This window comes from Schistocerca piceifrons, chromosome 7 (assembly GCF_021461385.2).
Source record: "Schistocerca piceifrons isolate TAMUIC-IGC-003096 chromosome 7, iqSchPice1.1, whole genome shotgun sequence".
NCBI classification, from domain to species: Eukaryota; Metazoa; Arthropoda; class Insecta; order Orthoptera; family Acrididae; genus Schistocerca; species Schistocerca piceifrons.
The window spans coordinates 120145350-120170075 of NC_060144.1; positions in this window are offsets into that span (position 1 = coordinate 120145350).

Below are 24726 nucleotides of genomic sequence, written 5' to 3' on the forward strand. Positions count from 1 at the left end.
CTGACAGACGCAGGCAGGCAGGCAGACAGACAGACAGACGCAGGTAGGCAGGCAGACAGACAGACAGACAGACAGACGCAGGCAGGCAGGCGGACAGACAGACAGAGAGACGCAGGCAGGCAGGCAGACAGACAGATAGATGCAGGCAGGCAGGGAGCCAGACGGACAGACGGACAGACGCAGGCAGGCAGGCAGGCAGACAGACTGAGAGATGCAGGCAGGCAGGCAGACAGACAGACAGAGAGACGCAGGCAGGCAGGCAGACAGGCAGACAGAGTGACGCAGGCAGGCAGGCAGACAGACAGACAGACAGACGCAGGCAGGCAGGCAGAAAGACAGACGCAGGCAGGCAGGCTGGCAGACAGATAGACAGACAGACAGACGCAGGCAGACAGTCAGACAGACAGACAGACAGACGCAGGTAGGCAGACAGAGAGACAGGCACACAGACGCAGGCAGGCAGGCAGACAGACAGACAAAGAGATGCTGGCAGGCTGGCAGGCAGGCAGGCAATCAGACAGACGGATGCAGGCAGGCAGGCAGACAGACAGACGCAGGTAGTCAGGCAGACAGACAGACAGACAGACAGACGCAGGCAGGCAGGAAGGCAGACAGACTGAGAGACGCATGCAGGCAGGCAGACAGACGGACAGAGAGACGGAGGCAGCCAGGCAGACTGGCAGGCAGAGAGACGCAGGCAGGCAGGCAGACAGACAAACAGAGAGACGCAGGCAGGCAGGCAGACAGATCGACAGAGAGACACAGGCAGGCAGGCAGGCAGACAGACAGACGCAGGCAGGCGACAGGCAGTCGCAGGCGGGCAGACAAACGCAGGCAGGAAGACGCAGGCATGAAGACTGACGCTGGCTGGCGGACGCCGCCAGGCAGACAGATGCAGGCAGGCAGACGCAGGCAGGCAGACAGACAGACGCAGGCATTCAGACAGACAGACGCAGGCAGGCAGACAGACAGACGCTAGCAGGCAGTCGCAGGCAAGCAGACAGACAGACGCAGACAGGCAGACGCAGGCAGTCAGACAGACAGACGCAGGCAGGCAGATGCAGACAGGCAGACAGACAGACGCAGGCCTGCAGCCAGACAGAGAGACGCAGGCAGGCAGGCAGACAGACGCTGGCAGGCTATCAGGCAGACGCAGGCAGGCAGGCAGGCAGGCAGACAGACGCAGGCATTTAGGTGCTGGCAGGCAGACAAACGCAGGCAGGCAGGCAGGCACGCGCAGGCATGCAGACAGACGCAGGCAGGCAGGCAGGCATGCAGGCAGGCAGGCAGACAGTCAGACGCAGGCAGGCAGGCAGGCTGGCCGACAGACAGACAGACGAATGTAGCCAGGAAAGCAGGCAGTCAGGCAGACAGACGCAGGCAGGCAGGCAGTGAGACAGACAGACAGATGCAGGCAGGCAGGCAGACAGGCAGGCAGACAGACGGACGCAGGCAGGCAGACAGATGCAGGCAGACAGACGCAGGCAGGAAGACGGACGCAGGCAGGCAGACGCAGGCAGGCAGACAAACGCAAGCAGTCTGACGCAAACAGGGAGATAGACAGACGCTGGCAGGCAGACGAAGGAAGGCAGAAAGACAGACGCAGGCTCGCAGACGGAGGCAGGGAGAAAGACGGATGCAGGCAGGCAGACGCAGTCAGGCAGACGGACATACGCAGTCAGGCAGACGCAGGCAGGCAGACTGACAGACTTAGGCCCCTCAGGGAGGCAGATGCACGCAGGCAGGCAGGCAGACAAATGCAGGCAGGCAGGCAGGCAGACACAGGCAGGCAGGCAGGCTGGCGCAGGAGTGCAGACAGATGCAGGCAGGCAGGCAGGCAGGTGCAGGCAGGCAGACAGACGCAGGCAGGCAGGCAGGCAGACGCAGGCAGGCAGGCAGGGAGAAAGATGGAGGCAGGCAGGCAGGCAGACAGACAGACAGACGCAGGCAGGCAGGCAGGCAGACAGACAGACAGACAGACTCAGACAGGCAGGCAGGCAGGCAGGCAGACAGGCAGGCAGACAGACAGACGCAGGCAGGCAGGCAGGCAGGCATGCAGGCAGACAGACAGGCGCAGGAAGGCAGGCAGGCAGATAGACAGACAGACGCAGGCAGGCAGGCAGGCCATCAGACAGACAGACGCAATCAGGTATGCAGGTAGGCAGACGCAGGCAGGCAGGCAGGCAGACAGACGCAGGCAGTCAGGCAGGCAGGCAGGCAGGCATTCAGGCAGGCAGACAGACAGACGCAGGCAGGCAGGCAGGCAGGCAGGCAGGCAAGCAGACAGACAGCCGCAGGCAGGCAGGCAGGCAGGCAGACAGACAGACGCAGGCAGGCAGGCAGGAAGAGAAACAGACAGACGCAGGCAGGCTGGCAGGCAGGAAGACGCAGGCAGGCAGGCTGACAGGCAGGCAGTCAGGCAGGCAGCAGACAGGCCGGCAGGCAGGCAGGCAGGCAGACAGACAGACAGATGCAGGCGGGCAGGCTGGCAGGCAGGCAGGCAGGCAGGCAGGTTGGCAGACAGACGCAGGCAGGCAGACAGACGCAGGCAGGCAGGCAGGTACGCAGGCAGACAGAAGGACACAGGCAGGCAGGCAGGCAGACAGCCACAGGCATGTAGGCAGGCAGGCAGGCAGGCAGACAGATGCAGGCAGGCAGGCAGACTAACGCAGCCAGGCAGGCAGGCAGGCGGCCGGGCAGACAGTACAACGCAGGCAGGGAGGCAGGAAGACAGACAGTCAGACGCAGGTAGGCAGTCAGACAGACAGATGCAGGCAGGCAGGCAGACAGGCAGCCAGTCAGGCAGGCAGACAGACAGGCAGGCAGGCAGACAAGCAGACAGACAGATGTAGGCAGGCAGGCTGGCAGGCAGGCATGTTGGCAGACAGACGCAGGCAGGCAGACAGACGCAGGCAGGCAGGCAGGCAGGCATGCAGGCAGACTGACAGGCGCAGGAAGCCAGGCAGGCAGATAGACAGACAGACGCAGGCAGGCAGGCAGGCCATCAGACAGACAGACGCAATCAGGTATGCAGGCAGGCAGACGCAGGCAGGCAGTCAGGCAGGCAGGCAGGCAGGCAGACAGATGCAGGCAGTCAGGCAGGCAGGCAGGCAGGCATTCAGGCAGGCAGACAGACAGACGCAGGCAGGCAGGCAGGCAGGCAGGCAGGCAAGCAGACAGACATCCGCAGGCAGGCAAGCAGGCAGGCAGACAGACAGACGCAGGCAGGCAGGCAGGAAGACAAACAGACAGACGCAGGCAGGCAGGCAGACAGACAGACGCAGGCAGGCTGGCAGGCAGGAAGACGCAGGCAGGCAGGCTGACAGGCAGGCAGTCAGGCGGGCAGCAGACAGGCCGGCAGGCAGGCAGGCAGGCAGGCAGACAGACAGACAGATGCAGGCGGGCAGGCTGGCAGGCAGGCAGGCAGGCAGGCAGGTTGGCAGACAGACGCAGGCAGGCAGGCAGGCAGGTACGCAGGCAGACAGAAGGACACAGGCAGGCAGGCAGGCAGACAGCCACAGGCATGCAGGCAGGCAGGCAGGCAGGCAGACAGATGCAGGCAGGCAGGCAGGCAGACAGACGCACGCAGGCAGGAAGGCAGGTGTAGGCAGGCAGAAAGACGCAGGCAGGCAGGAAGGCTGGCATTGCAGGAAGGCAGACAGACAGCCGCAGGCAGGCGGTCAGGCAGGCAGGCAGACAGATGCAGGCAGGCAGGCAGGCAGGTAGACAGGCAGACGCTGGCAGGCAGGCAGGCAGGCATTCAGGCAGACAGACTGACGCAGGCAGGCAGGAAGGCAGGCAGACAGACAGGCGCAGGCAGGCAGGCGGGCAGGCAGGCAGGAAAACAGACGCATGCAGGCAGGCGGGCAGAGCAGGCAATCAGACAGGCAGGCAGCCAGACAGGCAGGCAGGCAGGCAGAAAGGCAGGCAGACGCTGGCAGGCACGCAGGCAGACAGACTGGATGACGCAAGCAGGCAGGCAGGCAGGCAGACAGGCAGGCAGTCAGGCAGGCAGACAGATAGGCATGAAGGCAGACAGACACACCCAGGCAAGAGGCAGGCAGGCAGGCAGGTTGGCAGGCAGACGCAGGAAGGCAGACAGACGCAGGCAGGCAGGCAGGCAGGCAGACAGACACAGGCAGGCATTCAGGCAGACAGACAGACAGACGCGGCAGGTAGGCAGGCAGACAGAGAGATGCAGGCAGGCAGACAGACAGACACTGACAGAGAGACGCAGGCAGGGAGGCAGACAGACAGAAAGACGCAGGCAGGCTGGCAGGCAGGCAGGAAGACATATGCAGGCAGGTAGGCAGACAGACAGACGCAGGCAGGCAGGCAGACAGGAAGACAGACGCAGGCGTGCAGGCAGAAAGACAGACACAGGCAGTCCGGCAGGCAGGCAGACAGACAGACAGACGCAGGCAGGCAGACAGATAGACAGACAGATGCAGGCAGGCAGGCAGGCAGGCAGACAAGCAGGCAGTCAGGCAGGGAGACAGACAGACACTGGCAGACAGGCGGGCAGACAGACAGACAGGCAGGCAGACAGACAGCCGCAAGCAGGCAGGCAGGTAGGCAGACAGACAGATGCAGGCAGGCTGGCAGGCAGGCAGGCTGGCAGACAAACAGACGCAGGCAGGCAGGCGGGCAGGCAGGCAGGTTGGCAGACAGACGCAGGCAAGCAGACAGACGTAGTCAGGCACGGCAGGCAGATAGGCAGGCAGACAGACAGACGCAGGCAGGCAGGCAGGCAGACAGACGCAGGCAGGCAGGCAGGCAGACAGGCAGCAGGCAGGCAGACAGACAGACAGACGCAAGCAGGCATGCAGACAGACAGACACAGGCAGGCAGGCAGGCGAGCAGAGAGACAGACACAGTCAGGCAGGCAGGCAGGGAGGCAGACAGACGCAGCCAGGAAGGCAGGCAGGCGGCCAGGCAGACAGAACAACGCAGGCAGGGAGGCAGGAAGGCAGACAGACGCAGGAAGGCAGGCAGGAGGGCTGGCATGGAGACATACGCAGGCAGGCAGGTGGGCAGGCAGGCAGGCAAACTGATGCAGGCAGGCAGGCAGGCAAGCAGGCAGGCAGACGCAGGCAGGCACTGAGGCAGGCAGACAGAGGCAGGGTGGCAGGCAGGCAGCTGACAGAAGGACGCAGGCAGGCAGGCAGGCAGGCAGACAGACGCAGGCAGGGAGGCAGGCAGGCAGGCAGGCAGGCAAACAGGCAGGCAGGCAGACAGACAAAGGCAGGCAGACAGGCAGGAAGACAAACAGACAGACGCAGGCAGGCAGACAGACAGACAGATGCAGGCGGGCAGGCTGGCAGGGAGGCAGGCAGGCAAGTTGGCAGACAGACGCAGGCAGGCAGACAGACGCAGGCAGGCAGGCAGGTAGGCAGGCAGACAGACAGACAGACACAGGCAGGCAGGCAGGCAGACAGCCACAGGCATGCAGGCAGGCAGACAGGCAGACAGAGAGACAGACGCAGACCGGCAGTCAGATTGACAGACACACAGAGAGACAGACAAACATATGCAAACAGGCAGACAGACAGACAGGCAGACAGACAGACAGACAGATGCAGGCGGGAAGGCAGACAGACAGGCTGACAGACAGACTCAGGCAGGCAGGCAGACAGACAAACAGAAAGACAGACACAGGCAGGCTGGCAAGCAGACAGACAGACAGACAGACACAGGCAGGCAGGCAGACAGACAGACAGACGTAGGCAGGCAGGCAGGCAGACATGCAGAGAGACGCTGAAATGCAGGCAGACAGACAGACAGAGAGACGCAGGCGGGCAGGCAGGCAGGCAGGCAGACAGACAGATAGACGCAGGCTGGCAGGCAGACAGGCAGACAGACGCAGGAAGGCAGGCAGGCGGACAGACAGACGCAGGCAGGCAGAATGTCAGACAGAGAGACGCAGGCAGGCAGGCAGGCAGACAGACAGACGCAGGCAGGCAGAATGACGCAGGCTGGCAGATGAAGGCAGGCAGACAGACAGACGCAGGCAGGCAGACGCAGGGCGGCAGACGTAGGCAGACTGACGAACGCAAGCAGGCAGACTCAGGCAGGCAGACAGACAGAAGCAGGCCGGCAGACGCAGGCAGGCAGACAGACAGACGCAGGCCTGCAGGCAGGCAGAGAGACACAGGCAAGCAGGCAGACAGACGCAGGCAGGCAGACGCTGGCAGGGAGGCAGGCGGAGGCAGACAGACTGACGCACGCAGGCAGGAAGGCATGTGAAGGGAGGCAGAAAGACGCAGGCAGGCAGGAAGGCTGGCATTGCAGGCAGGCAGACAGACAGCCGCAGGCAAGGCGGTCAGGCAGGCAGGCAGACAGATGCAGGCAGGTAGGCAGGCAGGTAGACAGGCAGACGCTGGCAGGCAGACAGAGGCAGGGGAGCAGGCAGGTAGACAGGCAGGCAGTCAGGCAGGCAGACAGACAGACAGACAGACAGACATACGCCGGCAGGCAGGAAGGCAGGCAGGCACACAGACGCAGGCAGGCAGACACATGCAGGCAGGAAGGCAGGCAGGCAGGCAGACAGACAGCCGCAGGCAGGCAGGCAGGCAGGCAGGCACACAGATGCAGGCAGGCAGGCAGGCAGGCAGGCAGGCAGGCAGACAGACAGACGCAGGCCAGCAGTCAAAGAGGCAGACAGACAGACATAGGCAGGCTGACAGACAGACAGAGAGACAGACTCAGGCAGGCTGGCAGGCAGACAGACAGACAGACAGGCAGGCAGACATACAGACACAGACAGACAGACATACAGACTAAGACAGGCAGACAGACAGACAGACAGACACCGGTAGGCAGACAGACAGAAAGACAGATAGACAGACTGACAGACTGACGCAGGCCGACAGACAGACAGACAGACAGACGCAAGAAGGCTGGCAGGCAGGCAGACAGACAGACAGACGCGGGCAGGCAGGCAGGCAGACAGAGAGACAGACAGACAGACAGACAGACAGACGCAGGAAGGCAGGCTGGCAGACAGACAGATGCAGGCAGGCAGGGAGTCAGACAGAGAGACAGACGCAGGCAGGCAGTCAGAGAGACAGACAGACGCAGGCAGAAAAGCAGACAGACAGACATAGAGATACAGGCAGGCAGGCAGACACATGCAGGCAGGCAGACAGACAGACAGACAGAGGGACGCAGGCAGGCAGGCGGACAGACAGACAGACAACCGCAGGAAGGCAGGCAGGCAGGCAGGCAGGCAGACAAACAAACAGACGCAGTCAGTAGCGCATGCAGGCAGGCAGGCAGACATACAGACGCAGGCAGGCAGGTAGGCAGGCAGGCAGACAGGCAGACAGTCGCGGGCAGTAGGGAACGCAGGCAGGCAGACAGACGCCGGCAGGCAGGCTGGCAGGCAGGGAGAAAGGCAAGCAGGCAGACAGACAGACGCAGGCAGGCAGACAGATAGACAGACAGATGCAGGCAGGCAGGCAGACAGACAGACGCTGGCTGGCAGACAGACAGACAGAAAGACAGACAGACAGACGCAGGCTGGCAGACGGACGAACACACGGACGCAGGTAGACAGGCAGACAGATTGACGCAGGCAGGGAGACACAGGAAGGCAGACAGACTGACGCTGGCAGGCAGACGCAGGCATGCAGGCTAACAGATGCAGGCAGGCAGACGCAGGCAGACAGACAGACAGAAGCAGGGCGGCACAAACAGGCAGGCAGAGAGACAGACGCAGGCCTGCAGGCAGGCAGACAGACGTAGGCAGGTAGGCAGTTATACGCAGGCACGCAGACAGGCAGACGCTGGCAGGCAGGCAGGCAGGCGTAGGCAGGAAGACAGACGCAGGCAGGCAGGCAGGCGCAGGCAGGGAGACAGACGCCGGCAGGCAGGCAGGCGGTCGCAGGCAGGCAGGCAGGCAGGCAGACAGACAGACAGACGCAGGCATGCAGGCAGAAAGACAGACGTGGGCTGGCAAGCAGGCAGACAGTTAGGCAGACACAGGCAGGCAATCAGACAGACATTCTTGCAGTCAGGCAGGCAGACAGACAGGCAGGCAGGAAGGCAGGCAGACAAACAGACGCAGGCAGGCAGGCAGGCAGGCAGGCAGGCAGGCAGGCAGGCAGACAGACGCAGGCAGGCAGAATGACGCAGGCAGGCAGGCAGGCAGGCAGGCAGGCAGGCAGGCAGGCAGGCAGGCTGCAGACAGACAACCGCAGGCAGGCAGGCGGGCAGGCAAGCAGGCAGGCAGACAGATAGATGCAGGTGGGCAGGCAGGCAGGCAAGCAGACAGACAGATGCAGGCAGGCAGGCAGGCAGGCAGGCAGGCAGGGAGACAGACAGACAGACGCAGGCAGGCAGGCAGGCAGACAGACAGGCAGGCAGACAGACGCAGGCAGGCAGGCAGGCGTGCAGGCAGGCAGGAAGACTGACGCAGGAAGTCAGGCTGGTAGACAGGCAAGCAGGCAGACGCTGGCAGGCAGGCAGGCAGGCAGACAGACGCAGGCCGGCAGGAAGGCAGGCAGACAGACAGACAGACGGAGGCAGGGAGGCAGGCAGACAGACAGACAGACGCAGGCAGGCAGGCAGGCAGGCAGGCAGACAGACTGACAGACGCAGGCAGGCAGACAGCCAGGCAGACACACAGACAGACGCAGACAGGCAGGCAGGCAGGCAGGGTCAGACAGACACAGGCAGGCAGGCAGGCAGGCAGGCAGACAGACGCAGGCAGACAGACGCAGGCAAGCAGACAGACGCTGGAAGGCATATGGAGGAAGGCAGACAAATGCAGGCAGGCAGACGCAAGCAGGCAGCCAGACAGACACAGGCAGGCAGACACAGGCAGGCAGACATACAGACGCAGGCAGGCAGACGCAGGCTTGCAGACAGACTGACAGAGGCTGGAAGACGCACGCAGGCAGGCAGACAGACGCACGCAGGCAGACGCAGGCAGGCAACAGACCGAAGCAGGCCGGCAGACGCAGGCAGGCAGGAAGACAGACGCAGGCCTGCAGGCATGCAGACAGACGCAGGCAGGAAGGCGGACATACGCAGGCAGGCAGGCTGGCAGACGCTGGCAGGCAGGCTGGCAGGCAGGGAGAAAGGCAGGCAGGCAGACAGACAGACGCAGGCTGGCAGCCAGGCAGGCAGGGAGGCAGGCAGGCAGATAGACACACGCAGGCATTCAGGCAGGCAGGCAGGCAGGCAGACAGACAGACGCAGGCAGGCAGGCAAGCAGACAGACAGACGCAGGCCTGCAGGCAGGCTGGCGGGCAGGCAGGCTGGCGGGCAGGCAGGCAGACAAATTGACTCAGGCAGGCAGGCACGCAGACGGAGGCAGGCAGGCAGGCAGGCGGGCAGGCAGATATACAAATGCAGGCAGGCAGGCAGACGCAGGCAGGCAGGCAGGCAGGCAGAGAGACTGACGCAGGCAGGCAGGCAAGCAGGCAGGCAGGCAGAGAAACAGACGCAGGCAGGCAGGCAGGCAGGCAGGCAGCCAGGCAGGCAGAGATGCAGACGCAGGCAGGCAGGCAGACTGACAGACGCAGGCAGGGAGGCGGGCAGGCAGGCAGACAAATAGACAGACGAGGGAAGGCAGGCGGGCAGGCAGGCAGGCAGACAGACGCAGGCAGGCAGGCAGACAGACGCAGGGAGGCAGGCAGGCAGGCAGGCAGGCAGGCAGACAGACGCAGTCAGGCAGGCAGATAGACAGACGCAGCCAGGCAGGCAGGCAGACAGACGCTGGTCGGCAGGCAGACAGACAGACGCAGGCAGGCAGGCAGGCAGGCAGATAGACACACGCAGGCATTCAGGCAGGCCGGCAGGCAGGCAGGCAGGCAGGCAGTCAAGCAGAGAGACAGATGCAGGCAGAAAGGCAGGCAGACAGTCGCAGGCAGGCAGGCAGGCAGACAAATTGACGCAGGCAAGCAGGCAGGCAGACGGAGGCAGGCAGGCTGGCAGGCAGGCAGGCAGATATACAGACGCAGGCAGGCAGGCAGACGCAGGCAGGCAGACAGACGCAGGCAGGAACGCAGGAAGGCAGACAGACTGACGCCGGCAGGCAGGCAGGCAGGCAGAGAAACAGACGCAGGCAGGCAGACAGGCAGACGCAGGCACGCAGGCAGGCAGGCAGGCAGGCAGACAGACTGACAGACGCAGGCAGGGAGGCGGGCAGGCAGGCCAACAAACAAACAGACGTGGGAAGGCAGGCGGGCAGGCAGGCAGGCAGACAGACGCAGGCAGGCACGTGGGCAGGCAGGCAGGCAGACAGAGGCAGGCAGGCAGGCAGGCAGGCAACCGCAGGCAGGCAGGCAGGCAGACAGACGCAGGGAGGCAGGCAGGCAGGCAGGCAGACAGATGCAGTCAGTCAGGCAGATAGACAGACGCAAGAAGGCAGGCAGGCAGACAGACGCTGGTAGGCAGGCAGACAGACAGACGCAGGCAGGCAGGCAGACACACAGACAGACAGACGCCAGGAGGCAGACAGTGAGACTGACAGACAGTCAGACACAGGCATGCAGGCACGCATACAGACAGACAGACAGACAGACAGACGCGGCAGGCAGACAGACTGACAAACAGACAGACAGACAGACACTGGCTGGCAGACAGACAGACAGACGCAGGCAGGCAGGCAGACAGACCGACAGAGACACAGGCAGGCAGACAGACAGACTGACACAGGCAGGCAGACACACAGGTAGACAGACAGACCGACAGATGCAAGTAGGCAGACAGCCAGGCAGACAGACAGACAGACAGACACTGGCTGGCAGACAGACAGACAGACGCAGGCTGGCAGTCAGACAGACCGACAGAGACACAGGCAGGCAGACAGACAGACAGAGAGGCGCAGACAGGCAGTCAGATTGACAGACAGACAAACAGACAGAAAAACAGACGCAGGCACTCAGACAGACAGACGGGTAGACAGACAGACAGACAGATGCAGACGGGAAGGCAGACAGACAGACAGACAGACAGACTCAGGCAGGCAGGTAGACAGACAAACAGAAAGACAGACACAGGCAGGCAGGCAAGCAGACAGACAGACAGATAGACACAGGCAGGCAGGCAGACAGACAGACAGACGCAGGCAGGCATGCAGACAGACAGACAGACGCAGTCAGGCAGACAGACAGAGAGACGCAGAAATGCAGGCAGACAGAAAGACAGAGAGACGCAGGCAGGCAGACAGATAGACGCAGGCAGGCAGGCAGGCAGGCAGGCAGACGCAGGCAGGCAGATGAAGGCAGGCAGACAGACAGACGCAGGCAGGCAGACGCAATGCGGCAGGCGTAGGCAGACTGACGAACGCAGGCAGGCAGACTCAGGCAGGCAGACAGACAGACGCAAGCACGGAGACGTAGGCATGCAGACAGACAGACGCTAACAGGCCGAAGCAGGCAGGCAGACAGACAGAAGCAGGCCGGCAGACGCAGGCAGGCAGACAGACAGACGCAGGCCTGCAGGCAGGCAGAGAGACACGGGCAAGCAGGCAGACAGACGCAGGCAGGCAGGCAGGCAGACGCTGGCAGGGAGGAAGGCGGAGGCAGACAGAGAGACGCAAGCAGGCAGGAAGGCAGGTGCAGGCAGGCAGACAGACGCAGGCAGGCAGACAGGCAGGCGCAGGCAGCCAGGCAGGCAGACAGAGGCAAGGGAGCAGGCAGGCAGACAGGCAGGCAGTCAGTCAGGCAGGCAGACAGACAGGCAGGCAGACAGACATACGCAGGCAGGCAGGAAGGCAGGCAGGCAGACAGACGCAGGCAGGGAGACACACGCAGGCAGGAAGGCAGGCAAGCAGGCAGACAGACAGACGCAGGCAGGCAGGAAGGCTGGCATTGCATGCAGGCAGACAGACAGCCGCAGGCAGGCAGGCAGGCAGACAGATGCAGGCAGGCAGGCAGGCAGGCAGACAGACAGACGCAGGCAGGCACGCAGGCATTCATTCTGGCAGACAGACTGACGCAGGCAGGCAGGGAGGCAGGCAGACAGACAGACGCAGGCCAGCAGGCAGGCAGAGAGACACAGGCAAGCAGGCAGACAGACGCAGGCAGGCAGGCAGGCAGACAGACAGACAGACAGACAGGCAGACATACAGACACAGACAGGCAGACAGACAGCAGACAGACAGACAGACATACAGACTAAGACAGGCAGACAAACAGACAGACAGACGGACAGACACCGGTAGGCAGACAGACAGAAAGACAGATAGACAGACTGACAGACTGACGCAGGCCGACAGACAGACAGACAGACAGACGCAAGAAGGCTGGCAGGCAGGCAGACAGACAGACAGACGCGGGCAGGCAGGCAGGCAGACAGAGAGACAGACAGACAGACGGACAGACAGACGCAGGAAGGCAGACTGGCAGACAGACAGACGCAGTCAGGCAGGCAGGCAAGCAGACAGACAGACGCAGGCAGGCAGGCAGGCAGGCAGGCAGGCAGGCAGGCAGACAAATTGACTCAGGCAGGCAGGCAGACAGGCAGGCAGACAGATAGACAGACAGATGCAGGCAGGCAGGCAGACAGACAGACAGGTAGACAGACGCAGGCTGGCAGACAGACAGACGAACACACCGACGCAGGCAGGCAGGCAGGCAGGCAGACAGGCAGACGCAGGCAGGCAGACAGAAAGACAGACAGACAGACAGTCACAGGCAGATAGACAGGCAGACAGACAAACAGACAGACAGACGCGGGCAGACAGGCAGGCAGACAGACAGAGAGCCGCAGGCTGGCAGACAGACGCAGGCAGGCAGGCAGGCAGGCAGACAGACGCTGGAAGGCAGTCAGGCAGACAGACACACGCAGGCAGGCAGAATGGCAGACAGAGAGACGCAGGCAGGCAGGCAGGCAGGCAGACAAACAGACAAGCAGACAGACGCAGGCAGTAAACAGACGCAGGCAGGCAGACGCAGGCAGGCAGGCAGACACAGGCAGGCAGATGAAGGCTGGCAGACAGACAGACGCAGGCAGGCAGACGCAGGGCGGCAGGCGTAGGCAGAGTGACGAACGCAGGCAGGCAGACTCAGGCAGGCAGACAGACAGACGCAAGCACGGAGACGTAGGCATGCAGACAGACAGACGCTGGCAGGCCGAAGCAGGCAGGCAGACAGACAGAAGCAGGCCGGCAGGCGCAGGCAGGCAGACAGACAGACGCAGGCCTGCAGGCAGGCAGAGAGACACAGGCAAGCAGGCAGACAGACGCAGGCAGGCAGGCAGGCAGACGCTGGCAGGGAGGAAGGCGGAGGCAGACAGAGAGACGCACGCAGGCAGGAAGGCAGGTGCAGGCAGGCAGACAGACGCAGGCAGGCAGGCAGGCAGGCGCAGGCAGCCAGGCAGGCAGACAGAGGCAAGGGAGCAGGCAGGCAGACAGGCAGGCAGACAGACATACGCAGGCAGGCAGGAAGGCAGGCAGGCAGAAAGACGCAGGCAGGCAGACACACGCAGGCAGGAAGGCAGGCAAGCAGGCAGACAGACAGACGCAGGCAGGCAGGAAGGCTGGCATTGCAGGCAGGCAGACAGACAGCCGCAGGCAGGCAGACAGGCAGGCACGCAGACAGATGCAGGCAGGCAGGCAGGCAGGCAGACAGACAGACGCAGGCAGGCAGGCAGGCAGGCATTCAGGCAGACAGACTGACGCAGGCAGGCAGGGAGGCAGGCAGACAGACAGACGCAGGCCAGCAGACAGAGAGGCAGACAGACACACATAGGCAGGCTGACAGACAAACAGAGAGACAGACGCAGGCAGGCTGGCAGGCAGACAGACAGACAGACAGACAGGCAGACATACAGACACACACAGGCAGACAGACAGCAGACAGACAGACATACAGACTAAGACAGGCAGACAAACAGACAGACAGACAGACAGACACCGGTAGGCAGACAGACAGAAAGACAGATAGACAGACTGACAGACTGACGCAGGCCGACAGACAGAAAGACAGACAGACAGACGCAAGAAGGCTGGCAGGCAGGCAGGCAGACAGACAGACAGACGCGGGCAGGCAGGCAGGCAGGCAGAGAGACAGACAGACAGACGGACAGACAGACGCAGGAAGGCAGGCTGGCAGACAGACAGACAGATGCAGGCAGGCAGGGAGTCAGACAGAGAGACAGACGGAGGCAGGCAGTCAGAGAGACAGACAGACGCATGCAGAAAAGCAGACTAACAGACATAGAGATAGAGGCAGGCAGGCAGACACATTCAGGCAGGCAGACAGACAGACAGACAGAGGGACGCAGGCAGGCAGGCAGACAGACAGACAACCGCAGGAAGGCAGGCAGGCAGGCAGGCAGACAAACAAACAGACGCAGTCAGTAGCGCATGCAGGCAGGCAGGCAGACATACAGACGCAGGCAGGCAGGCAGTCAGGCAGGCAGGCAGTCAGGCAGTCAGGCTGACAGACGCAGGCAGGCAGGCAGGCAGGCAGGCAGACAGGCAGACAGTCGCAGGCAGTAGGGAATGCAGGCAGGCAGACAGATGCAGGTAGGCAGTCAGGCAGGTAGACAGACGCCGGCAGGCAGGCTGGCAGGCAGGGAGAAAGGCAGGCAGGCAGTCAGACGCAGGCTGGCAGCCAGGCAGGCAGGGAGGCAGGCAGGCAGGCAGATAGACACACGCAGGCAATCAGGCAGGCCGGCAGGAAGGCAGACAGACAGACGCAGGCAGGCAGGCAGGCAAGCAGACAGACAGACGCAGGCAGGCAGGCAGGCAGACAAATTGACTCAGGCAGGCAGGCAGGCAGGCAGACAGGCAGACAGACACAGGCAGGCAGACAGATAGACAGACAGATGCAGGCAGGCAGGCAGACAGACAGACAGGTAGACAGACGCAGGCTGGCAGACAGACAGACGAACACACAGACGCAGGCAGGCAGGCAGGCAGGCAGACAAACAGACAAGCAGACAGACGCAGGCAGGCAGACGCAGGCAGACAGGCAGGCAGTCAGGCAGGCAGACAGGCAGACACAGGCAGGCAGGCAGGCAGGCATTCAGGCAGACAGACTGACGCAGGCAGTCAGGCAGGCAGGCATTCAGGCAGACAGACTGACGCAGGCAGTCAGGAAGGCAGGCAGACAGACAGGCGCAGGCAGGCAGGCGGGCAGGCAGGCAGGATAACAGACACAAGCAGGCAGGCAGGCAGAGCAGGCAGGTAGACTGACGCAGGCAGCCAGGCAGGCAGGCAGAACGGCAGGCAGACGCTGGCAGGCACGCGGGCAGGCAGGATGACGCAGGCTTGCAGGCAGGCAGGCAGACAGGCAGGCAGTCAGGCAGGCAGACGTATAGGCAGGAAGGCAGACAGACACACCCAGGCAGGCAGGCAGGCAGGTTGGCAGGCAGACGCAAGAAGGCAGACAGACGCAGGCAGGCAGGCAGACATACAGATGCAGGCTGGCAGGCAGGCAGGCAGGCCGGCAGACGCAGGCAGGCGGGCAGGCAGGCGGACAGACAGGCAGGCAGGAAGGCAGGCAGACAGAAGGACGCAGGCAGGCAGGCAGCTAGGCAGGCAGACAGACAGACAGACGCAGGCTGGCAGGCAGGCAGGCAGGCAGGCAGGCAGACAGGCAGGCTGGCACATAGAGAGCCGCAGGCAGGCAGGCAGACAGACGCAGGCCAGCAGACAGAGGGACAGACAGACAGACATAGGCAGGCTGACAGACAGACAGAGAGACAGACGCAGGCAGGCTGGCAGGCAGACAGACAGACAGACAGGCAGACAGACAAACACAGACAGGCAGACAGACAGCAGACAGACAGACAGACAGACTAAGGCAGGCAGGCAGGCAGACAGACAGATGCAGGCGGGCTGGGAGTGAGACAGACAGACAGACAGACGCAGGCAGGCAGTCAGGCAGGCATACAGACAGGCAGGCAGGAAGGCAGGCAGGCATTCAGTCAGACGTACTGACGCAGGCAGGCAGGAAGGCAGGCAGACAGACAGGCGCAGAAAGGCAGGCGGGCAGGCAGGCAGGAAAAAAGACGCAAGCAGGCAAACGGGCAGAGCAGGCAGGCAAACTGACGCAGGCTGAGAGGCAGGCAGGCGGGCAGGCAGGCAGACAGGCAGACAGGCAGACGCTGGCAGGCACGCAGGCAGGCAGGCAGGATGACGCAGGCAGGCAGGCAGGCAGGCAGACATGCAGGCAGTCAGGCAGGCAGACAGACAGGCAGGAAGGCCGGCAGGCACACCCAGGCAGGCAGGTAGGCAGGCAGGCAGGCAGGCAGGCAGACAGGCACAGGCAACCAGGCACGCAGGGAGGCAGGCAGGCAGGCAGGCAGACAGACAGCCGCAGGCAGGCAGGCAAGCAGGCTGGCTGGCAGACAGACAGATGCAGGCAGGCAGGAAGGCAGACAAATTGACTCAGGCAGGCAGGCAGGCAGACAGGCAGACAGACACAGGCAGGCAGACAGATAGACAGACAGATGCAGGCAGGCAGGCAGACAGACAGACAGGTAGACAGACGCAGGCTGGCAGACAGACAGACGAACACACAGACGGAGACAGGCAGGCAGGCAGGCAGACAGGCAGACGCAGGCAGGCAGACAGAAAGACAGACAGACAGACAGACAGTCACAGACAGATAGACAGGCAGACAGACAGACGCGGGCAGACAGGCAGGCAGACAGACAGAGAGCCGCAGGCTGGCAGACAGACGCAGGCAGGGAGACAGACGCCGGTAGGCAAGCAGGCAGTCGCAGGCAGGCAGGCATGCAGGCAGACAGACAGACAGACGCAGGCATGCAGGCAGACGCATGCAGGCAGACAAACGTAGGCAGACAGGCAGACAGGCAGACAGTTTGACGCAGGCAGGGAGACACAGGAAGGCAGACAGACTGACGCAGGCAGGCAGACGCAGCCATGCAGGCTAACAGATGCAGGCAGGCAGACGCAGGCAGGCAGACAGACAGATGCAGGGCGGCACACACAGGCAGGCAGAGAGACAGACGCAGGCCTGCAGGCAGGCAGACAGACGTAGGCACGTAGGCAGACATACGCAGGCACGCAGGCAGGCAGATGCTGGCAGGTAGGCAGGCAGGCGTAGCCAGGAGGACAGATGCAGGTAGGCAGGCAGGCGCAGGCAGGGAGACAGACGCCAGCAGGCAAGCAGGCAGTCGCAGGCAGGCAGGCAGGCAGGCAGACAGACAGACAGACACAGGCATGCAGGCAGAAAGACTGACGTGGGCTGGCAGGCTGGCAGACAGTTAGGCAGACACAGGCAGGCAGGCAATCAGACTGACATTCTTGCAGTCAGGCAGGCTGACAGACAGGCAGGCAGGAAGGCAGGCATACAGACAGACGCAGGCAGGCAGGCAGGCAGGCAGGCAGGCAGGCAGGCAGGCAGGCAGGCTGGCAGGCAGACAGACGCAGGCAGGCAGAATGACGCAGGCAGGCAGGCAGGCAGACAGACAACCGCAGGCAGGCAGGCGGGCAGGCAGGCAGGCAGGCAGGCAGACAGATAGATGCAGGTGGGCAGGCAGGCAGGCAGGCAGACAGACAGATGCAGGCAGGCAGGCAGGCTGGGAGACAGACAGACAGACGCAGGCAGGTAGGCAGGCAACAGGCAGGCTCGCAGACAGGCAGACAGATGCAGGCAGGCAGGCAGGCGTGCAGGCAGGCAGGCAGACTGACGCAGGCAGTCAGGCTGGTATACAGGGAGGCAGGCAGACGCTGGCAGGCAGGCAGACAGACGCAGGCCAGCAGGAAGGCAGGCAGACAGACAGACAGACGCAGGGAGGCAGGCAGGCAGGCAGACAGACAGACACTGGCAGGCAGGCAGACAGACCGACAGAGACACAGGCAGGAAGGCAGGCAGACAGACAGACAGACAGACGCAGGCAGGGAGGAAGGGAGACAGACAGACAGACAGACGCATGCAGGCATGGAGATAGACAGACAGACAGACGCAGGCAGGCAGACAGACAGACAGACAGACAGACAGACAGACAGTCACAGGCAGATAGACAGGCAGACGGACAGACAGACAGACAGACGCGGGCAGACAGGCAGACAGACAGAGAGCCGCAGGCTGGCAGACAGACGCAGGCAGGGAGACAGACGCCGGCAGGCAAGCAGGCAGTCGCAGGCAGGCAGGCAGGCAAGCAGACAGACAGACGCATGCAGGCAGGCAGACAGACAGACAGACAGACAGACAGACAGACTGACGCAGGAAGGCAGACACACAGGTACACAGACACACCGACAGATGCAAGTAGGCAGACAGACAGGCAGCCAGACAGACAGACAGTCAGACGCAGACAGGCAGTTAGATTGACAGACAGACAGACAGACAGACAAACAGACGCAGTCAGGCAGGCAGACAGACAGGCAGACAGACACACAGACAGATGCAGACGGGAAGGCAGACAGACAGACAGAGAGACGCAGGCAGGCAGGCAGACAGACAGACAGAGAGACGCAATCAGGCATGCAGGCAGAAAGACAGAGAGACGTAGAAATGCAAACAGACAGAGAGACGCAGGCAGGCGGGCAGGCAGGTAGGCAGACAGATGCAGGCAGGCAGGCAGGCAGACAGGCAGACACAGGCAGGCAGGCAGGCAGGCAGGCATTCAGGCAGACAGACTGACGCAGGCAGGCAGGAAGGCAGGCAGACAGACAGGCGCAGGCAGGCAGGCGGGCAGGCAGGCAGGATAACAGACGCAAGCAGGCAGGCAGGCAGAGCAGGCAGGTAGACTGACGCAGGCAGCCAGGCAGGCAGGCAGAACGGCAGGCAGACGCTGGCAGGCACGCGGGCAGGCAGGCAGGATGACGCAGGCTTGCAGGCAGGCAGGCACACAGGCAGGCAGTCAGGCAGGCAGACTTATAGGCAGGAAGGCAGACAGACACACCCAGGCAGGCAGGCAGGCAAGTTGGCAGGCAGACGCAAGAAGGCAGACAGACGCAGGCAGGCAGGCAGACATACAGATGCAGGCTGGCAGGCAGGCAGGCAGGCCGGCAGACGCAGGCAGGCGGGCAGGCAGGCAGACAGGCAGGCAGGCAGGCAGGCAGACAGACAGGCAGGCAGGAAGGCAGGCAGACAGAAGGACGCAGGCAGGCAGGCAGCTAGGCAGGCAGACAGACAGACAGACGCAGGCTGGCAGGCAGGCAGGCAGGCAGGCAGGCAGACAGGCAGGCTGGCACATAGAGAGCCGCAGGCAGGCAGGCAGGCAGGCAGGCAGACAGACAGACGCAGGCCAGCAGACAGAGGGACAGACAGACAGACATAGGCAGGCTGACAGACAGACAGAGAGACAGACGCAGGCAGGCTGGCAGGCAGACAGACAGACAGACTGGCAGACAGACAAACACAGACAGGCAGACAGATAGCAGACAGACAGACAGACAGACTAAGGCAGGCAGGCAGGCAGGCAGGCAGACAGACAGACAGACAGACAGACACCGGTAGGCAGACAGACAGAAAGACAGATAGACAGACTGACAGACTGACGCAGGCCGACAGACAGACAGATGCAAGAAGGCTGGCAGGCAGACAGACAGACAGACGCAGGAAGGCAGGCTGGCAGACAGACAGACAGATGCAGGCGGGCAGGGAGTGAGACAGACAGACAGACGCAGGCAGGCAGTCAGGCAGGCAGGAAGGCAGGCAGGCATTCAGTCAGACGTACTGACGCAGGCAGGCAGGAAGGCAGGCGGGCAGGCAGGCAGGAAAAAAGACGCAAGCAGGCAGGCGGGCAGAGCAGGCAGGCAAACTGACGCAGGCTGAGAGGCAGGCAGGCGGGCAGGCAGGCAGACAGGCAGACAGGCAGACGCTGGCAGGCACGCAGGCAGGCAGGCAGGCAGGCAGACATGCAGGCAGTCAGGCAGGCAGAGAGACAGGCAGGAAGGCCGGCAGGCACACCCAGGCAGGCAGGTAGGTAGGCAGGCAGGCAGGCAGGCAGGCAGGCAGACAGGCACAGGCAACCAGGCACGCAGGGAGGCAGGCAGGCAGGCAGGCAGACAGACAGCCGCAGGCAGGCAGGCAAGCAGGCTGGCTGGCAGACAGACAGATGCAGGCAGGCAGGAAGGCAGACAGACAGACGCAGGCCGGTAGGCAGGCAGGCAGGCAGGCAGGCAGGTTGGCAGGCAGTCGCATGAAGGCAGACAGGCGCTGGCAGGCAGGCGGGCAGGCAGGCAGGCAGGCAGACGCAGGCAGGCCAGCAGGCGGGCAGGCAGGCACGCAGGCAGGCAGGCAGACGCTGGCAGGGAGGCAGACAGATGCAGGCAGGCAGGCAGGGATACAGACAGACACAGGCAGGCAGGCAGGCAGGTAGGCAGGCAGCCGCAGGCAGGCAGGCGGGCAGGCAGGCAGGCAGACAGACAGGCAGACGCAGGCAGGCAGACAGACATTCTTGCAGTCAGGCAGGCAGACAGGCAGGGAGGCAGGCAGGCAGGCAGACAGACAGACAGACGCAGACAGGCAGAATGACACAGGCAGACAGGCTAGCAGGCAGGCAGGCAGGCAGACAGCCGCAGGCATGCAGGCGGGCAGGCAGGCAGGCAGACAGACAGATAGATGCAGGCAGACAGGCAGGCAGGCAGGCAGGCAGGGAGACAGACAGACAGACAGACGCAGGCAGGCAGGCAGACAGACGCAGGCAGGCAGGCAGGCAGGCAGACGCAGGCAGGCAGGCAGGCGGGCAGACGCAGGCGGGCAGGCAAGCAGGCAGACAGTTAGACGCAGGCAGGCAGGCAGACCTACAGACGCAGGCTGGCAGACAGGCAGGCAGGCAGGCCGGCAGATGCAGGGAGGCGGGCTCGCAGGCGGACAGGCAGGCAGGCGGGCAGGCAGGCAGACAGACAGGCAGGCAGGAAGGCAGGCAGACAGAAGGACGCAGGCAGGCAGGCAGGTAGGCAGGCAGCTGACAGACAGAAGCAAGCAGGCAAGCAGGCAGGAAGACAGGAAGGCAGGCAGACTGAGAGCCGCAGGCAGGCAGGCAGTCAGGCAGGCAGACAGGCAGACAAACAGGTGCAGGCAGGCAGGCAGGCAGTAAAGCAGGCAGGCAGACAGACAGACAGACGCAGGCCAGCAGACAGAGAGACAGACAGACAGACATAGGCAGGGTGACAGACAGACAGAGAGACAGGCGTGGGCAGGCAGGCAGGAAGACAGACAGACAGACAGACAGACAGACACAGGAGGGCAGGCTGGCAGGCAGATAGACAGATGCAGGCAGGCATGAATTCAGACAGACAGACGCAGGTAGGCAGTCAAGTAGACAGACATAGAGATACAGGCTGTCAGGCAGACTGACAGACAGACACAGGCAGGCAGGCAGACAGACAGACAGACAGAGGGACGCAGGCAGGCAGGCAGACAGACAGACAGACAGCCGCAGGAAGGCAGGCAGGCAGGAAGGCTAGCAGACAAACAGACGGAGGCAGTTACACACGCAGGCAGGCAGGCAAACAGACAGACGCAGGCAGGCAGGCAGTCAGGCAGGCAGGCAGACAGACGCAATCAGGCTGGCAGGCAGACAGGCACACAGACAGACGTAGGCAGGCAGGCAGGCAGGCAGACAGACAGACGCAGGCAGACAGACGCAGGCAGACAGACAGACGCAGGCAGGCAGACGCAGGCTTGCAGACAGACTGACGCGGGCAGGAAGACGCAGGCAGGCAGGCAGACAGGCAGACAGACGCAGGCAGGAGGGAGCGCAGGCAGGCAGACAGACGCAGGCAGGCAGGCTGACAGATGCAGGCAGGCAGGCAGGCAGGCAGGGAGGTAGGCAGCATGCAGACAGACAGACGCAGGCAGGCAGCGAGGCAGGCAGGGAGGCAGGCAGGCAGATAGACACACGCAGGCATTCAGGCAGGCCGGCAGGCAGGCAGTCAGACAGACGCAATCAGGCTGGCAGGCAGACAGGCACACAGACAGACGTAGGCAGGCAGGCAGGCAGGCAGACAGACAGACGCAGGCAGACAGACAGACGCAGGCTTGCAGACAGACTGACGCGGGCAGGAAGACGCAGGCAGGCAGGCAGACAGACGCAGGCAGGCAGCAGACCGAAGCAGGCCGGCAGACGCAGGCAGGCAGGTAGGCAGACGCAGGCCTGCAGGTTTGCAGACAGACGCAGGCAGGAAGGCAGACATACCCAGGCGGGCAGGCTGGCAGACGCTGGCAGGCAGGCAGGCGCGGGCAGGTAGACAGACGCCGATAGCAGGCAGGCACAGGTGGGCAGACAGACGCAGGCATTCAGGAAGGCAGACGCTGGCAGGCAGGCAAGCAGGCAGACAGAAAGACGCAGGCAGGCAGGCAGACATACAGACGCAGGCTGGCAGGCAGGCAGGCAGGCAGGCCGGCAGACGCAGGCAGGCGGGCAGGCAGACGGACAGGCAGGCAGGCAGGCAGGCAGGCAGGCAGACAGGCAGGAAGGCAGGCAGACAGAAGGACGCAGGCAGGCAGACAGGTAGGCAGGCAGGCAGACAGACAGACGCAGGCAGGCAAGCAGGCAGGCAGACAGGCAGGCAGGCAGACAGAGAGCCACAGGCAGGCATTCAGGCAGGCAGGCAGGCAGGCAGACAAAGACGTGCAGGCAGGCAGGCAGGCAGGCTGGCAGGAAGGCAGGCAGGCAGACAGACAGACAGACGCAGGCCAGCAGACAGAGAGACAGACAGACAGACATAGGCAGGGTGACAGACAGACAGAGAGACAGACGCAGGCAGGCTGGCAGGCAGACAGACAGTCGCAGGCAGGCAGGCAGGCAGACAGACAGACAGACAGACGCAGGCAGGCAGGCAGACAGACAGACACACACAGGCAGACAGACAGACTCAGGCAGGCAGGCAGACAGACAGACAGACAGAGAGACAGACACAGGTAGGCAGACAGACAGAAAGACAGATAGGCAGAATGACAGACTGACGCAGGCAGACAGACAGACAGACAGACAGACGCAGGAAGTCTGGCAGGCAGACAGACAGACAGACAGACAGACGTGGGCAGGCAGGCAGGCAGACAGAGAGGCAGACAGACAGACAGACGCAGGAAGGCAGGCTGGCAGGCAGACAGACAGATGCAGGTAGGCAGTCAAGTAGACAGACATAGAGATACAGGCAGGCAGGCAGGCAGACAGACAGACAGACACAGGCAGGCAGGCAGACAGACAGACAGACAGAGGGACGCAGGCAGGCAGGCAGACAGACAGACAGACAGCCGCAGGAAGGCAGGCAGGGAGGAAGGCTAGCAGACAAACAGACGCAGGCAGTTACGCACGCAGGCAGGCAGGCAGACAGACAGATGCAGGCAGGCAGGCAGTCAGGCAGGCAGGCAGACAGACAGACGCAGGCAGGCAGGCAGGCAGGCAGGCATACAGGCAGACAGACGCAGGCAGGAGGGAACGCGGACAGGCAGACAGACACAGGCAGGCAGGCAGGCAGGCTGACAGACACAGGCAGGCAGGCAGGCAGGCAGGGAGGTAGGCAGCAGGCAGACAGACAGACGCAGGCAGGCAGCCAGGCAGGCAGGGAGGCAGGCAGGCAGATAGACACACACAGGCATTCAGGCAGGCCGGCAGGCAGGCAGACAGACAGACGCAGGCAGGCAGGCAGACAGACAGACGCAGGCAAAAAGGCAGACAGACAGACGCAGGCAGGCAGACAAATTGACGCAGGCAGGCAGGCAGGCAGGCAGTCGGAGGCAGGCAGGCACGAAGTGGGGCAGATAAACATACGCAGGCAGGCAGGCAGACGCAGGCAGGCAGGCAGGTAGGCAGACAGGCAGACAGACAGACGCAGGCAGGCAGGCAGGCAGGCAGACAGACAGACACACGCAGGCAGGCAGGCAGACAGACAGACAGACGCAGGCTGGCAGGCAGGCACATAGACAGACAGAACGCCGCAGGAAGGCAGGCAGATAGACAGACGCAGGCAGGCAGACCGGCAGGCAGACGGACTGTCGCAGGCAGGCAGGCGGGCAGGCAGGCAGCAGACAAACGCAGGCAGAGAGGCGTGCAGGCCGGCAGGCAGTCTGACACTGGCAGTCAGGCAGGCAGGCAGGCAGACGCAGGCAGGCAGGCAGACAGACGCATGCAGTCAGGCAGGCATACAGGCAGACAGACAGACAGATGCAAGCAGGCAGGCAGGCAGCCAGGCAGGCAGGCACACAGACAGACGCAGGCAAGCAGGCAAGCAGGCAGGCAGCCAGGCCGACAGACGCAGTCAGACAGCCGCAGGCGGACAGACAGACGCAGGCAGGCCGACGCAGGCAGGCAGACGAACGCAGGCAGGCAGATTCAGGCGCGCAGACAGACAGACGCAGGCAGGCAGACACAGGCAGGAAGACAGACAGACGCTGGCAGGCAGACGCAGGCAGGCAGACAGACAGAAGCAGGCAGGCAGACGCAGGCAGGCAGCCAGACAAAAGCAGGCCTGCAGGAAGGCAGACAGATGCAGGCAGGAAAGCAGACATACGAAGGCAGGCAGGCAGGCAGACGCTGGCAGGAAGGCAGGCAGGCGCAGGCAGGCAGACAGACGCATGTTGCAGGCAGGCGCAGGCAGGCAGACAGACGCAGGCAGGCAGGCAGACGCAGGCAGGCAGGCAGACAGACGCATGCAGGCATGCAGACAGACAGACGCTGGCTGGAAGGCAGGCAGGCAGGCGGGCAGGCAGAAGCAGGCAGGCGGGCAGGCAGGCAGGCAGGCAGACAGACGCAGGCACGCAGACAGACGCAGGCAGGTAGGCAGGCTGGCAGACAAGCAGGCTGGCAGGCAGGCAGACTGACAGACGCAGGCAGGCACGC